Source organism: Monodon monoceros, unplaced genomic scaffold, assembly GCF_005190385.1.
Source record: "Monodon monoceros isolate NGI ecotype Baffin Bay Population unplaced genomic scaffold, NGI_Narwhal_1 Super_Scaffold_11, whole genome shotgun sequence".
Classification (NCBI taxonomy): Eukaryota; Metazoa; Chordata; class Mammalia; order Artiodactyla; family Monodontidae; genus Monodon; species Monodon monoceros.
Window position 1 is genome coordinate 95806903 of NW_021703767.1, and position 15606 is coordinate 95822508.

Here is a 15606-nt window from a genome sequence, read left to right on the forward strand (position 1 = left end):
AGTTTTCACTCTACCTTTTCTATACTTGTTAAATGTTGTTATGCCTTGTGATTTTGTTACATGTTAAAAAAAAAAAAATACCATGATAAATTTCCACAGTATGTTTACTTAAGTGAAATGCAGGATAAAAAATTATGCAGCAACACGTCATCTAATTTTTTACAGATATAATACATGTATAGAAAGAGACTGAAAAGATACATATCAGGTTATTAATATGGTCGTATTATAGGTTTTTCTGATTTTTCTCAAACTTTACAGAAAAAAAGTAAGGGAGTATCAAGTCTGACAAGTAAAAACAACAATTTGCCTACAGATAACTGATTAATTTCAAGGAAGTAGTGAGGATACTGTCTGAGGGTAAAGAAGAGAGAGGGAGAGGGCCACCAGTTCTGTTGACAGAATGAACCCTAAGTTGACAAAGAGTCTCTCCTAGTTGAGAAGGGAATTCAACTCTCTTCAACTAGGCCAACTTTTGAGCTTCTGTATTTGTCTTTTCATTGTCCAGTTTCAGCAAGAATATTGCTAAGTCGGTTTAGGCAGGCTCTCTCACTCTCAGTATCTGATCTCCCTTCATATCTGACCAGGTTCCTCATCCTTTAGTTTAGGTGATGTCTAATCACGTTGACCTGCCTTCAGCAAGAATTCTGGTAGGTCAGTTTCACCAGAATGCCCTCTTAACCCCTGATGTTTCCTTGGTAACAGTCCATTCACTGACCTGACCCCCACCTTCCTCCTTGGGTATAAATTCCCCCTTTTCCTTGTTGTACTTGGAGTTGAGTCCAGTCTTTATACCCCCCCAACCCCAACTGCAAAATCGCATTATTGTGGTCCCCACACCTATTGCAGTCATCTTGAATAAAGTCTGCCTCATTGTTCTTTAACAAGGATCATAAATAATTTTTTCTTTAACATATTCTCATGGCCATCAGTGTACCTTGTCATTAGCTAAGTTATTAAGACACACAAATAATGTATCTATTTACACACACATGTGTATGTGAAGACAGTTATAAAAAATCATCCAATACCTATTTTCATAACTATAGGTTATAAAAGAACAAATAAAACAAGTTCTTTTGTACGCTCAATTTTTTTCCTATACTCAAATATACTATATGGTTTAACTTTTCCCTCTCAGAAAAAGTTCCATTCCAGATTTGATATACAGGGGCACAGAATCATGGCTGCCACCTTGACAAACACTACTGGCCTTGGATAAGGAAACCTGGGTGGAATGGTAAGACCATATGAAATCCTTGTGCCAAGAAAAAAAACAGGCTTAGTTTTAAATAGCAAATGTTGGTTCAGAATGCGGGTGGGGAAGGGAAACGATGTGGGGTTCATATTTATAAAGACCCACTTATTAAAAAAGCATGTTTAGGGCTTCCTTGGTGGCGCAGTGGTTGAGAGTCCGCCTGCCGATGCAGGGGACACGGGTTCGTGCCCCGGTCCGGGAAGATCCCACATGCCCGGAGCGGCTGGGTCCGTGAGCCATGGCCGCTGAGCCTGCGCGTCCGGAGCCTGCGCTCCGCGACGGGAGAGGCCACAGCAGTGAGAGGCCCGCGTACCGGAAAAAAAAAAAAAAACATGTTTAGGATAAAAGAAAGAATTATCAGTATAAAATGACTGTATCCTTTACAGTCCTATCCAAAATTAAAGCTAAGGAATCGTACTTAAGTAGGCGACATCCAAGGGATGTTTCCTCAGTTTCCATTTCACCACTGACTCTCCCAGGGGAGCTGATTGGAAGGCCAGGACAGCCGGCCTGTCCCTGCAGGAGGGAAGCAACCCTGAGTGTCTCCCAGGGGCCAAGGAAGCGGGTCGGGGGCAGGGGGTCAGCCACAGCCACCGAGGCACTAACCAAGAACCTCTTCGGAAGAAGATGGGGAGAAAGAAGACAACAAATCTGAAATGGAATATGTAAGAGAAACATAAAGCTGTAAGAATATTTAGAGACAAGAAAGATAAGGCCTAGGGAAGATATGCAACTTGAGGCAATAAAAAGCAGTCAAAGGGACTGTATGGAAAAATGTATGTTGGAAAATGAGGTTTTGATCGTTTTACAGTGGTTCCTGAACACCATAATCATGGAAACCAATGAAAACTTTCTTAGATGAAAATGTTAAACCCTACTTACTCCATAAACCACTGAAAGTATTCAAAATTCCATTATTTTGTTCTTATAAAAAACCTCCCTGTCGAAGACAAAAAGCCTTTGATGGGCTACCTGTCCCCCAATTTTCCCTTGAAAAATGTTCACATTAGCTACTGGGATGCAAAGATTTATGAAAATATGATCCTTTTCCTGCATGATGTTTTAAACTACTTATGAATCACGTCACACTTCGTATACAATTCAAGAAGTTAATGTGCAGGTCCTTTTCAGGGCATCTTTGGGCTTGCTATGTGATCTGGCCAGTTTAGAAGTATTAGTAGGACCTGAGGGAAACAAACCACAACTTCTTTTCACTGACCCAGTCTCTGCTTTTCCACTTATAACCCAGTTAATTCTTAACAACACACCACACTTACTTTGCTTTCTCCAGTAGGTCTTTCTTAGCTGATCTTCCTATTTTACTTCAGTTTTACTGCCTTTCAGTATCTCACTTCTGGTTCCTGGCATACCAAAATGCCATGTGAATAAGCTCTGTGGGAAAGATAGAAAATAAAATAACCGTCATTAATAGCCATCTAAATAACTGGAATTCACCGTAACTGCCTCCAGACCTCTGCTTAGAGAAACTGTAACTATTTGTAGGACTACGGCAAGTAACTTCTTTTTTCCAGCAAAAGGAAGGAAAGGGGTACTTAGATTAAAAGTCACCAAAGACCCTGAGATATGGGTGCAGATAACATGGTATCTGTTTATAGAAATACTGCCTACATTGCAGTTTTCACCCACAGGTTCAGAGTCTAAACTAGCAGCTCTCAAACTTTCATTTCAGGACCTTTTGACACTTGTTGCATGTTAACGTGAGTAACATTTTTTAAGTGAAAAATTACTGTGTTTTCCCAAACAAAAAAATTGAGTGAGCAGAGTGGCACTGTTTCACATTTTGCAAATTACTTTAGTATCTGGCTGGACAGACAGCTGGATTCTCATCTATAAAATCAGCTGTGATATCACACATGTAGCTTTTGGAAAATCCACTGTACATTCATGAGAGTTTGAGAGTAAAAACGAGGTATATAACTTCATAGCATAATTACAATCAAATAGTTGTGTTATGCAAGCATAGAAAAGTTTCCTAACAAAACCATCTGCATTAAACGATAGGATGGGAACATGAGCACAGTTAATGTTCTGGTGTGCTATTATACAGAAAATGGGATTAGCACTGTAGCTGGATTTGCTGAGCCTCACAAGTGAAGAAAGCCTCTGGGAGAAATAATGTATTGAGCCTTGTCCAGGGATTTTACGTACCTTTTATCTAATGCTTACAACAACCATGAAGGGTAGATATTATTTTTTTTGCATGAGGAAATGCTCGGGGGTTAACAAGCTCATTTCCCTTGTCCAGGGATTTTACGTACCTTTTATCTAATGCTTACAACAATCATGAAGGGTACATATTATTTTTTTTGCATGAGGAAATGCTCGGGGGTTAACAAGCTCATTCCCTAGGATGTGTGACTGCTAAGCGTTGAAGCTTGAAGTTCAACCTCAGGTTTCATTTCAAAGCTCTTCAGTAAGACACAATTATGGCTCAACTCACAACTGGAAATGTAGAAAGGGATCCAAATGACTGCTAAGCGTTGAAGCTTGAAGTTCAACCTCAGGTTTCATTTCAAAGCTCTTCAGTAAGACACAATTATGGCTCAACTCACAACTGGAAATGTAGAAAGGGATCCAATTTATGTATGTGAAAGAGCTTTCCAAATAAGAGTGACTGTGTAGATTACTGGCACCCAAAGGATCCCATGAGAGCCCCTTCAGTGTTCTCTTCCCCTGCCACAGGGAATAAACAGGATGTGTTCCAGACAGTACAGCTCAAGACAGTGGGACCTCTTGTCAGTCTGGGTCCTCGAGTGACTGTGTGGGGCATTGGAGCAAAGCCCCAGGTGATTCAGAATGGATGTACAGTGTAAGCAAGAAATATAAAGTTTGTTGTATCAAGCTGGAAGGGTTTTGTGATTATATGTTATGGCCTATCCTGATGCATAAAATTCCTTATAATTCTCTGTACCCTTAACATTTCTTTAAGAATTAGCATGTATTATTTATATTATCAGAATTTATAAATCTACAGTAGAAAAAAGAACTTTGAAAAGCAGCAAAGCAAATATAAGAAAACCAGCAAAATCAAAATTCAGTTTTAATTTCCACTACATTAATTGCTCTTGACTGTATCGTTCTGAGATTCTTATATTTGCCTGTATTGGAAAATAAGGTCTTGATTCAGTGACCTGAATTTCCGCCTTAAGAAAAAGAAGAGTAAGGGAATTCCCTCATAGTCCAGTGGTTATGACTCCACGCTTTCACTGCTGAGGGCCCGGGTTCAATACCTGTCAGGGAACTAAGATCCCACAAGCTGCGTGGTGCGGCCAAAATGAAAAAGAAAAAGAAGAGTAAATTAAACCCTAAAGTAAGCTAAAGGAAGTAAGCTAAAGAACAGAAAACAATGAAATTTTAAAAACAAACAAAAATAACAAAAAAAAACAATGAACCAAAAGCTGCTTCTTTCTAAAAACCGATAAAATTGTAAACCTCCAACCAAACTGAGAAAGAACTTACCAAAATTAGGAGAGAGAGGACCTCAGCACAGATCCTATAAACATTAAAAAGATAATAGGGGAGTATTAAGAATAATTTTATTCCGGGACTTCCCTGGTGGTGCAGTGGTTAAGAATCTGCCTGCCAATGCAGGGGACATGGGTTCGAGCCCTGGTCTGGGAAGATCCCACATGCCGTGGAGCAACTAAGCCCGTGCACCACAACTACTGAGCCTGCGCTCTAGAGCCCGCGAACCACAACTACTGAGCCCCCGTGCCACAACTACTGAAGCCCCGTGCACCTGTTACAGCCCGTGCTCTGCAACAAGAGAAGCCACTGCAATGAGAAGCCCGTGCACTGCAACGAAGAGTAGCCCCCGCTCGCTCCAACTAGAGAAAGCCCGCCCGCAGCAACAAAGACCCAATGCAGCCAAAAATAAATATTTTTTAAAAAGAAGAATTTTATTCCAATAAATGAGACAACTGTGATGACACACAAATTTCTGGAAAGACATGGACTACCAAAACTCAAAAAGATCCCTAAAAATCCCTATTAAAGAAATTGATTTTGTACTTAAAAACCTTCCCACAGAGAAAATTCTAGGCTCAGATGTCTTCACTGATGTATTCTGCCAAACATTTAAGGAAGAAATACCAAGCTTAAAGAGAACAGAAGAGAGAAACACATTCCAACTCATTTTACAAGACCAGAATTACCCTTATAACAAAACCAAAGACATTTCAAGAAAACTAAATTACAAAGCATCATCCCTCAAGAATATAGAGGCAAAAATCCTTAACGAAAAAATTAAATTCATTAATATATGAAAATAATAATATAATCTGATACACCACAGTTTATGCAATCTTGGTTTAACATTAGAAAATCGATGTACTTCATCGTGTTAACAGAATAAAGGAGAAAAACTATATGATCATCTGAACAGATGTAGAAAAAGCATTTAACAAAATCCAACATGATAAAAACTCTCATGAAAACAAATAATAGAAGGGAACTTCCCAACCAGATAAAAAGCATCTATGAAAAACCCACATCTAAGCTCAAATGCTGAAAGAGTGGGCTTTTTCCTCCTAAAATCAGGAACAATGCAAGGATGTCCACCCTACAACCCTCCTCAACATTTTATTAGAGGTCCTAGCCAGTGCGGTAAGTCATTAACAAGAAATAAAAGGCATGTAGACTGTAAAGAAAGAAGTAAAGCTGTCTTTAATCATGGGTGACATGATCATGTACTTAGAAAGTCTGAAACAAGAGCTACAAAAGGTAACAAGTGAATTTAGCAAGGTTGTGGGTTAATTTTTTAAAAATTGTATTTCTATATACCAGTGATAAATAATTGGAAAATGAAATAACATTTGCCATAGCATCAAAACTATGGAACATTTAGGGATAAATTTGCCAAAGCACAGGCAAGCACAGTATTCTGAATATTTTAAACATTGCAGAAATGGCACTTGTGTTTGCTTTTGTGTAATTCGTGGACAAAGACTTACAGACAGATGCAAAAATAAATCCTCCTTTGTAACCCAGAGCTCATTCTTCAGTATGAGTTTTGATACAGAAGAAGGAACATGATACTTAAAACAGGTTCAAGTGATGGGGGTATTTACAAACATAAAGGTTGCTTCCAGGACTATAAAATTGATAATTTAAAAGCATAAGATATGAGGGAAATTATCAGCTATACTGATTTAGTACTCTAATTTTAATGTTGACATGAAACAAAGATGGCTTCTTTTTTAAGGCTTGTATCTTGAGAACACAGTGTCTGGACTTTAAAAAGGTACTGGCATAAAGGAAACACTCCCATTTACCATTGCAACAAAAAGAATAAAATATGTAGGAATAAACCTACCTAAGGAGACAAAAGACCTGTATGTAGAAAACTATAAGACACTGATGAAAGAAATTAAAGATGATACAAACAGATAGAGAGATATACCATGTTCTTGGATTGGAAGAATCAACATTGTGAAAACGACTATACTACCCAGAGGAATCTACAGATTCAATGCAATCCCTATCAAACTACCGATGGCATTTTTCCCAGAACTAGAACAAAAAATTTCACAATTTGTATGGAAACACAAAAGACCCCGAATAGCCAAAGCAATCTTAAGAGAGAAAAACAAACCTGGAGGAATCAGGCTCCCTGACTTCAGACTATACTACAAAGCTACAGTAATCAAGACAGTATGGTACTGGCACAAAAACAGAAATATAGATCAATGGAACAGGATAGAAAGCCCAGAGATAAACCCACGCACCTATGGTCACCTTATCTTTGATAAAGGAGGCAAGAATATACAATGGAGAAAAGATAGCCTCTTCAATAAGTGGTGCTGGGAAAACTGGACAACTACATGTAAAAGAATGAAATTGGAAAACTCCCTAACACCATACACAAAAATAAACTCAAAATGGATTAAAGACCTAAATGTAAGGCCATACACTATAAAACTTAGAGGAAAACAGGCAGAACACTCTATGACATAAATCACAGCAAGATCCTTTTTGACCCACCTCCTAGAGAAATGGAAATAAAAACAAAAATAAACAAATGGGACCTAATGAAATTTAAAAGCTTTTGCACAGCAAAGGAAACCATAAACAAGATGAAAAGACAACTCTCAGAATGGGAGAAAGTATTTGCAAACGAAGCAACTGAGAAAGGATTAATCTCCAAAATATACAAGCAGCTCATGCAGCTCAATATCAAAAAAGCAAACAACCCAATCCAAAAATGGGCAGAAGACCTAAATAGACATTTCTCCAAAGAAGATACACAGATTGCTAACAAACACATGAAAGGATGCTCAATATCACTAATCATTAGAGAAATACAAATCAAAACTACAGTGAGGTATCACCTCACACCAGTCACAATGGCCATCGTCAAAAAATCTACAAACAATAAATGTTGGAGAGGGTGTGGAGAAAAGGGAACCCTCCTACACTGTTGGTGGGAATGTAAATTGACACAGCCACTATGGAGAACAGTATGGAGGTTCCTTAAAAACTAAAAATAGAACTACCATACGACCCAGCAATCCCACTACCAGGCATATACCCTGAGAAACCATAATTCAGAAAGAGTCATGTACCACAATGTTCATTGCAGCACTATTTACAATAGCCAGGACATGGAAGCAACCTAAGTGTCCATCAACAGATGAATGGATAAGGAAGATATGGCACATATATACAATGGAATATTACTCAGCCATAAAGAGAAACAAAATTGAGTTTTTTGTAGTGAGGTAGATGGACCCAGAGTCTGTCATACAGAGTGAAGTAAGTCAGAAAGAGAAAAACAAATACCATATGTTAACACATATATATGGAATCTAAAAAGAAAAAAAGGTTCTGAAGAACTAGGGGCAGGACAGGAATAAACACACAGATGTAGAGAATGGACTTGAGGACACGGAGAGGCGGAAGGGTAAGCTGGGACAAAGTGAGAGTGGCATGGACATATATACACTACTAAATGTAAGATAGCTAGTGGGAAGCAGCCGCATGGCACAGGGAGATCAGCTCGGTGCTTTGTGTCCACCTAGAGGGGTGGGATAGGGAGGGTGGGAGGGAGAGGCAAGAGAAATGGGGATATACGTATATGTATAGCTGATTCACTTTGTTATACAGCAGAAACTAACACACCATCGTAAAGCAATTATACTCCAATAAAGATGTTAAAAAAAAAAAAACGGTAGTGGCATAGCCCAATGATATGTACTGTTCTAGGGTGTGATAGCTTAGGAGTAATCTGATTTCAACTTAATGCACGTTTAGAGGGTGTCTAAAATTCAGAACCAGTCAGAGCCGTCTCCTCTGACCCTAAACATGGTCCTAAAGTAAATTGCTTGAGGAAATTGGATCCCAAAGATTACAGATGGGGAATTTTTAAAGTGTGTCCATATTCTATGGGAGATCAAAGAAGGTGACCTTGAAGAATTGTGGACTGACTGACATGACAACTGTGGACTGAGCAAAAGTTCTTTTTGAAAGGGCTATCTTATCTTGAAGATTATGACTCAAACCCTGGAGGAACTAAGTGACTGGCAATGGAAGGAATCAGAACATGTGAAATTCCTTCAGAATGTATTGACCTAAATAATTTTGCCTGTTTTATACAATTAAAAAAAAATCCTTTACACTTACAAATAAATAAATAAAATATTTAATAAAACAGAAATTAAAGAAGATCTAAATCCATGGAGACATATATGATGGATTGTTAAGACTCAGCCAGTTTTTTTGTTGAAATTGGCAAGCTGACTGTACAATTTATATAGAAATGTAAAGAACCCAGCAGAGCCAAAATAATTTTTAAGAACAACAAAGTTGGTGAACTTACACTACCTGATTTTAAGACTTGCTATAAAGGTATAGAAATAAAGAGGGGGTATTAGCATAAGGATAGTCCTATAAATCAATCAAACAGAAGAGAATCCAGAAGTAGACCCACATATTTATGGTCAATTGATTCTCAACAAAAGTACAAGGTAATTAATGGGGGAAAGGATAGTCTTTTCTAAAAATGGTGCTGGAAACCATATATCCATATGGGAAAAATTAACCTTAACCCTTACCTCAACTCACATCATACACAAAGTAAACTCAAAATGGATCATAAAGCTAAATGTAAAAGTGAAACTGAAATTTTTAGAAGAAAACAGGAGAAAATCGTTGTGGTCCTAGGTAGATGTATTAGTTCCCTAGGGCTGCCATAACAAATTACCACCGGGTAGTCAAAAGAAAAGAAATTAATTTTCTCACAGTTCTGGAGCCCAGAAATCTGAAATCAAGGTCTCAACAGAGCCATGCTCCCTTTGAAAGCTCTAGAGGAGCATCCTTCCTTGCTTTTTCCAGCTTCTGGAGGCTCCTGGCATTCCTTGGCTTGTGACAGCATAACACCTATCTCTGCCTCCATCTTTACATAGCCATATATTGCCAAATTCTCCTCCATAGGGACTGCTGACCATTCTTGAATGATGGTTTAACTAGTATTAAATTCTAAGTTGAAGGTATGTACTCTTGTATTCTAAATGTTATTGTTAATGAGAAATCTGTTGTCAACTGCTGTTTCTTAGAGGTATGGCAGAAACGGTTAGTGGTTTTCAAAACCTGTGCTCTCTTCTCTTCCTGAAGCCCACAGGGGACCTATATTTCCCAGTCTCCCTTGCAGTGAGGTATGGTCACATGACTGACTTCTAGCCAATGGGATGTGAGCAGACATGATAGTAGCCCTTTCTGGGCAAAGCTCATTCCGCCCTCCTACGGGCAACCAGAGCAACTCTGCAGGACACATGGTGAAGGCAGCTGGGCTACCATCAGCCGGGTCCCTGAGTATAGAGGGACCCCCAATGACCTGAAATATCCGCCCAGGACTGTTATATGAGAGCAATAAACTTGTACTGAATTTGAGCCACTGTATTTTTTACCTATTTTTACAGCATTTTAGCCTATCCTACTTAATACAAAATACTTCTAATTGCTTCTTTTTCATATCCCTCCCATCTTGCTGCATTTATGTTCCTGCTTCTATTTCAAAATTTTTATCCACTGTAAGCCTTCACTGTATCTTTTGCCTACTTCTCAGCCTCCTAAAAGTATCCTTAGCCAGAGCACTGACTTACGAGATGCGGTACTGTGCACATACTCGTATTATAGTCATTGATGGCTCAACTACCTTGTCATTCATCACGGCCCAGGGGCTTGTTCTGCCAGACTAGGCACAAAGCCAATCATTCTCCAATCTGAACTTCCTGCTTACAAAATTAGCCTTCATTTGACATTGTCCAGTTTGTTAAGTACCTAATTTATCCAGGTTATTTTGACTTCTGTTTCCAGTATTCTGGCACACAAATATATACACAATACATCAGTAGTCATAAAGTTTATTTAATGGGACTGGGTCCCAGACTGACCTCTGAAGGGTTAACTGGTGAGCGCTATCCTGCACCAGCACCATATCCTTGATGTCTCTGACCTTCCTACCATCTGACTGTGGTATCATATAAGCTAAACTATGTTTCCCTGGGTTGTTGCTGATTATGTTATTCATAATTAAATCAACAGCATGAGAAAGTCAAGACATATGTGCCCTGTTTCCTCCAGATCCTTACTATGTTCTTGAAAAAATTAGGTTACATTGATGAGATTTGGTTTTCCATACAGCTATCATTAATTTTTACCCAATGCCCTAGGTTTGCTTATAAATTAATATTCTGGTGATGTATATTTTCACATATCCCTCCCTCACAGTGTGACTGTGTCTTATTTATTGCAAATTCCGCACATATATATTCATCTCTTCATCACTGTGGTGTGAACACACAGATTAATACAAGTACAGTGTTCAGAATTAAGGAGAAAGGAGTTCCATACCTTGTATTAATTGCTTTTGCCACCAAATTTTAAGAAAGATAGCAATAAATAGGAATATACCTAAAGAAGTCAACACATGGGGGAAAGGGATTCACAAGAGTAATAGTTAAAGGGTTACCAGATCGGGAATTCTTCAAAAGGAGGACATGTTAGTTTGGGAGCTAGTGTTTGCACCACCACCAGAAATGTCCAAGTACATATGGACAACTGCTTAGTAAACATGTTTATAGAGGTTTAGTCCTCAAAGGACTTTTGAACTAGAGACTGCTTCCTAGTTCTCAATGATTATCATCAACTTTAGTCCTGCTCTCAAGCAAAGGAAGGGGCTTAAGCATACAGTGATCTGGAAAGTACCAATCAGAAACCCCTGCTCAATGAGACCTCACTGGCAGTCCCAAGCTACTGAACATGGCTCCTGGGATGACTCAACAATCAGAGAGATGACGACACTGCTCAAGTTCAGTTGTCCATAGTTTCTAAAACTATGGGTCTGTCGGTCATTGCTGAGAAAGTGAACCAGGCCAATCACCTAAGGGAGATCCTTTTTTCAACTTCACACAACCTGGGATAGCCTCCCCAATCAACCAGGGTCAAGCTGTCCTATAAGTCATCAACAACAGCATCCCAGACCTATGCCAGCTTACACTACTACCATAAACACCCACCTGTTTCTTCCATTCTCTCAGGATTCAGAAAATATAACATACACATCTCCTTATATTGATTAATTTCATTATTTTTATTAAAGTATAGTTGATTTACAATATTATATTGGTTTCAGGTGTATGGCACAGTGATTCAGTATTTTTAGATTATTCTCCATTAAAAGTTATTACAAGACAATGGCTATAATTCCCAGTGCTATCAATATATCCTTGTTGCTTATCTATTTTATACATAGTAGTTTGTGTCTCTTAATCCCATACCCCTATCTTGCACCTCCCTCCTTCCCTCTCCCTACTGGTAACCACTAGTTTGTTTTTTTAATCTGTGAATATGTTTCTGTTTTGGTGTATACATTTGTTTGTTTTATTTTTTAGATTCCACATATACATCATATCATATAGTATTTGTCTTTCTCTGACTTATTTCACTAAGCACCTTATTTCACTAGGTCCATCCACATTGCTACAAATGGCAGAATTTCATTCTTTTTTATGGCTGAGTAATATTCCATTGTATATATGTGCCACATCTTCTTTATCCATTCATCTGCTGATGGATACTTGGGTTGCTTCCATATCTTGGCTATTGTAAATAGTGCTGCTACGAACACTGGGTTGCATGTATCTTTTTGAATTCATGTTTCTGTTTTTTTTCAGATATAAACCCAGGAGTGGAACTGCTGGATCATATGGTAGTTCTACTTTTAGTTTTTTGAGGAACCTCCATACTTTTCTCCATAGTGGTGGCACCAATTTACATTCCCACCAAAAGTGTACAAGGGTTCCCTTTTCTCTACACCCTTGCCAACATTTGTTATTTGTGTTCTTTTTGACGATAGCCATTCTGCCAGGTGTGAGGTGATATCTCATTGTGGTTTTGATTTGCATTTCTGTAAAAATTAGTGATGTTGAGCCATCTGTATGTCTTCTTTGGAAAAATTTCTATTCAAGTGTTCTGCCCATTTTTGATTGGGTTTGATTGATTGTTTTTGGATATTGAGTTGTATGAGCTCTTTATTTTGGATAGTAACCCCTTGTCAGCCATATCATTTGCAAATACTTTCTCCCATTCAGTAAGTTGTCTTTTTGTTTTGTGGATGGTTTCCTTTGCTGTGCAAAAGTTTTTAGGTTTAATGAGGCCCCATTTGTTTATTTCTGCTTTTATTCCTTTGCCTTAGGAGACAGATCCAAAAAAAGTATTTCTACAGTTTATATCAAAGAATGTTCTGCCAATGTTCTCTTCTAGGAGTTTTACGGTTTCAGGTCTTACATTTAGGTCTTTAATCCATTTTAAGTTTACTTTTGTATATGGTGAGAGGAAATATTCTAATCTCATTGTTTTACATGTAGCTGTCCAGTTTTCCCAGCACCACTTATTGAAGAGACTGTCTTTTCTCCATTGTATATTCTTGCCTACTTTCTCATAGATTAATTGACCATAGGTGTGTGGGTTTATTTCTGGGCTTTCTATTCTATTCCACTAATCTATGTGTCTGTTTTTGTGCCAGTACCATGCTGTTTTGATTACTGTAACTTTGTGGTATAGTCTGAAGTCTGGGAGGGTGATAGCTCCACCCCAAATCATCTGAAATTCCTTTTAAGTCATTGATTTCTCCAGTGTTTAGACCAAGGACCATAGACTTCTTAGTCCCCCAGGATTTTCAGGTCAATGAAGAATTGGGACATAGGCAACAAGTATACAGATTTTTTTGAGAATTTCTTTTTTGAGAAATATTACTGGACACTTAAATGGAAGGACTTTGTCATATCCATAAGTTAGGTCTCCCAAGCTCAGAAAGTAGGAAGTAAGACCTTTTAAGGTCAAAATCTCATTGTGTACAGTTCTGTTATTTTCATACTTATTTTTTTAGGCATGAGACGAACAGCAGAAGTTTCAGAGATTAAGAGAAGCTTTGGGGGACAGGTAGGCCCCTTAAGTCAAATAATTCTACCTAAATATATATGGTGCTTTTTAGTTTATAAAGTATTTTATGGAGATGATCAGATTCAAACTGTCTAAATCATGCTCCTGAACCTACATTCAATGAATAATGCCAAGATGTTCAAGTGTCAGAAGTAGTAACAGTGGTCTCTTCCCTAATTTGACATAATGAAAAAGTGCCAAAAGATGAAAAAGAGACACATTCACATGAACAGAATAAAGGAAAACATACGATATGATCATCTTGAGAAATGCAGAAAAAAGTTTTTGACAAAATTCAACATCCCTTCATGATAAAAACCTCTCAGCAAAGTAGGAATCGAGGGAAATTTCCTCAACCTGATAAAGGACATCTATAAAAAAATCTACAGCTATCATCATACTTAACTGTGAAAAACTGACCACTTTTCCCTTAAAGGAACAAGGCAAGGGGGAAAAAAAGGCATAGAGGTTAGAAAGAATAAAGTAAAACTCCTTGCAGGTGATGTTTATACATACAGAAAATGCTAAGGCATCTACCCAAAACTTACTGGGGTCACTAAGTTACTTTACTAAGGTTGCAGATCAATTTTTAAAATTGTATATACACACACACACACACACACATATATGTATGTGTATATATATATATATATAGCATATATATAAAACAAAATTTGAAAATGTAAAAATTGCCATTTACAGTAGACTTTAAAATGTAAAATACATAGGAATAAATCTTTTAAAATGTGTACAGATCATCAGGGACTTCGCTGGTGGTCCAGTGGGTAAGACTCCACACTTCCAATGCAGGGGGCCGGGGTTCAATCTCTGGTCAGGGAACTAGATCCCACATTCATGCTGCAACTAAGAAGGCTGCATGCCGCAACTAAGAGTCCGCATGCTGCAACTAAGAGTCTGCACGCCACAACTAAGACCTGGAGCAGCCAAAATAAGTAAGTAACTAATTTTTTTTTAAAAAAATGTACAAATCGGGCTTCCCTGGTGGTGCAGTGGTTGAGAGTCCGCCTGCCGATGCAGGGGACACGGGTTCGTGCCCCGGTCCAGGAGGATCCCACATGCCGCAGAGCGGCTGGGCCCGTGAGCCACGGCCGCTGGGCCTGCGCGTCCGGAGCCTGTGCTCTGCAACGCGAGAGGCCACAACAGTGAGAGGCCAGCGTACCGCAAAAAAAAAAAAAAAAAAAATGTACAAATCATCAATGCTAAAAGCTATAAAACACTGCTGAGAAGACAACAACAACACTGCTGAAACTAAAGACCTAAATAAATGGCAAGATATACCATGTCTATGGAAGATTAATATTGTTAAGATGACAATGCTCTCTAGATTGGTAGATTCAATTTTGTCCTGATCAAAATCCAACCAGGCTTTTTGGTAGAAACTGACAAGTTGATTCTAAAGTGTACATGAAAAATGCAAAAGATTCACTTTGCTGTACAGGAGAAACTAACACAACATTGTAAAGCAACTATACTCCAATAAAAGTTAATTTAAAAAAAAGAAAGAAAATGCAAAGGGCCAGAATAGTTGCAAATTTTTGAAAAAGAACAAAGTTGAAGGGCTTACACTACCTGATTTCAAGACTGATAAACTACCGAACTGAAGATGGTGTGGTGCTAGCTTAAGAACAGACAAACAGATAGAACAGAGTAGAGAGTTCCAATAGTCCACTTGATTTACAAGAAAGTACCAAGGCAATTCAATGGAGGAAAGGAAAGTCTTTTCAATAAATGATGCTGCACTAAATGGATAACTGTATGAAAAAGAAGGAGCTCAATCCCATCTCACACCATACTCACAATTCAGGATTGATCACAGGCCTAAATGTAAAAGCTAAGACTAAAGCATTTAGAAGGATAACAAAGAAGAA

General features: G+C 38.2%; 1 protein-coding gene and 1 non-coding gene across 7 annotated transcripts in view; one reads left to right on the forward strand and one right to left on the reverse strand.

The window, feature by feature from the left end:
• Window positions 1-15606, reverse strand: part of GPR160 (G protein-coupled receptor 160) — a 33132-nt gene that overhangs the window by 5736 nt on the left and 11790 nt on the right. For 5 of the 6 annotated variants that reach the window (XR_003792284.1, XM_029213861.1, XM_029213862.1 and 2 more), the window contains exon 2: window positions 2536-2650. The gene's annotated coding sequence lies outside the window, so the exon portion shown is untranslated. Of the gene's footprint in view, window positions 1-2535; window positions 2651-4738; window positions 4775-15606 lie in introns of those variants that run through there. The other variant, XM_029213866.1, reaches the window with a different exon arrangement.
• Window positions 6188-6312, forward strand: LOC114891366. Its single transcript, XR_003792477.1, has one exon. It is a non-coding gene; the product is annotated as a small nucleolar RNA SNORA40 (small nucleolar RNA).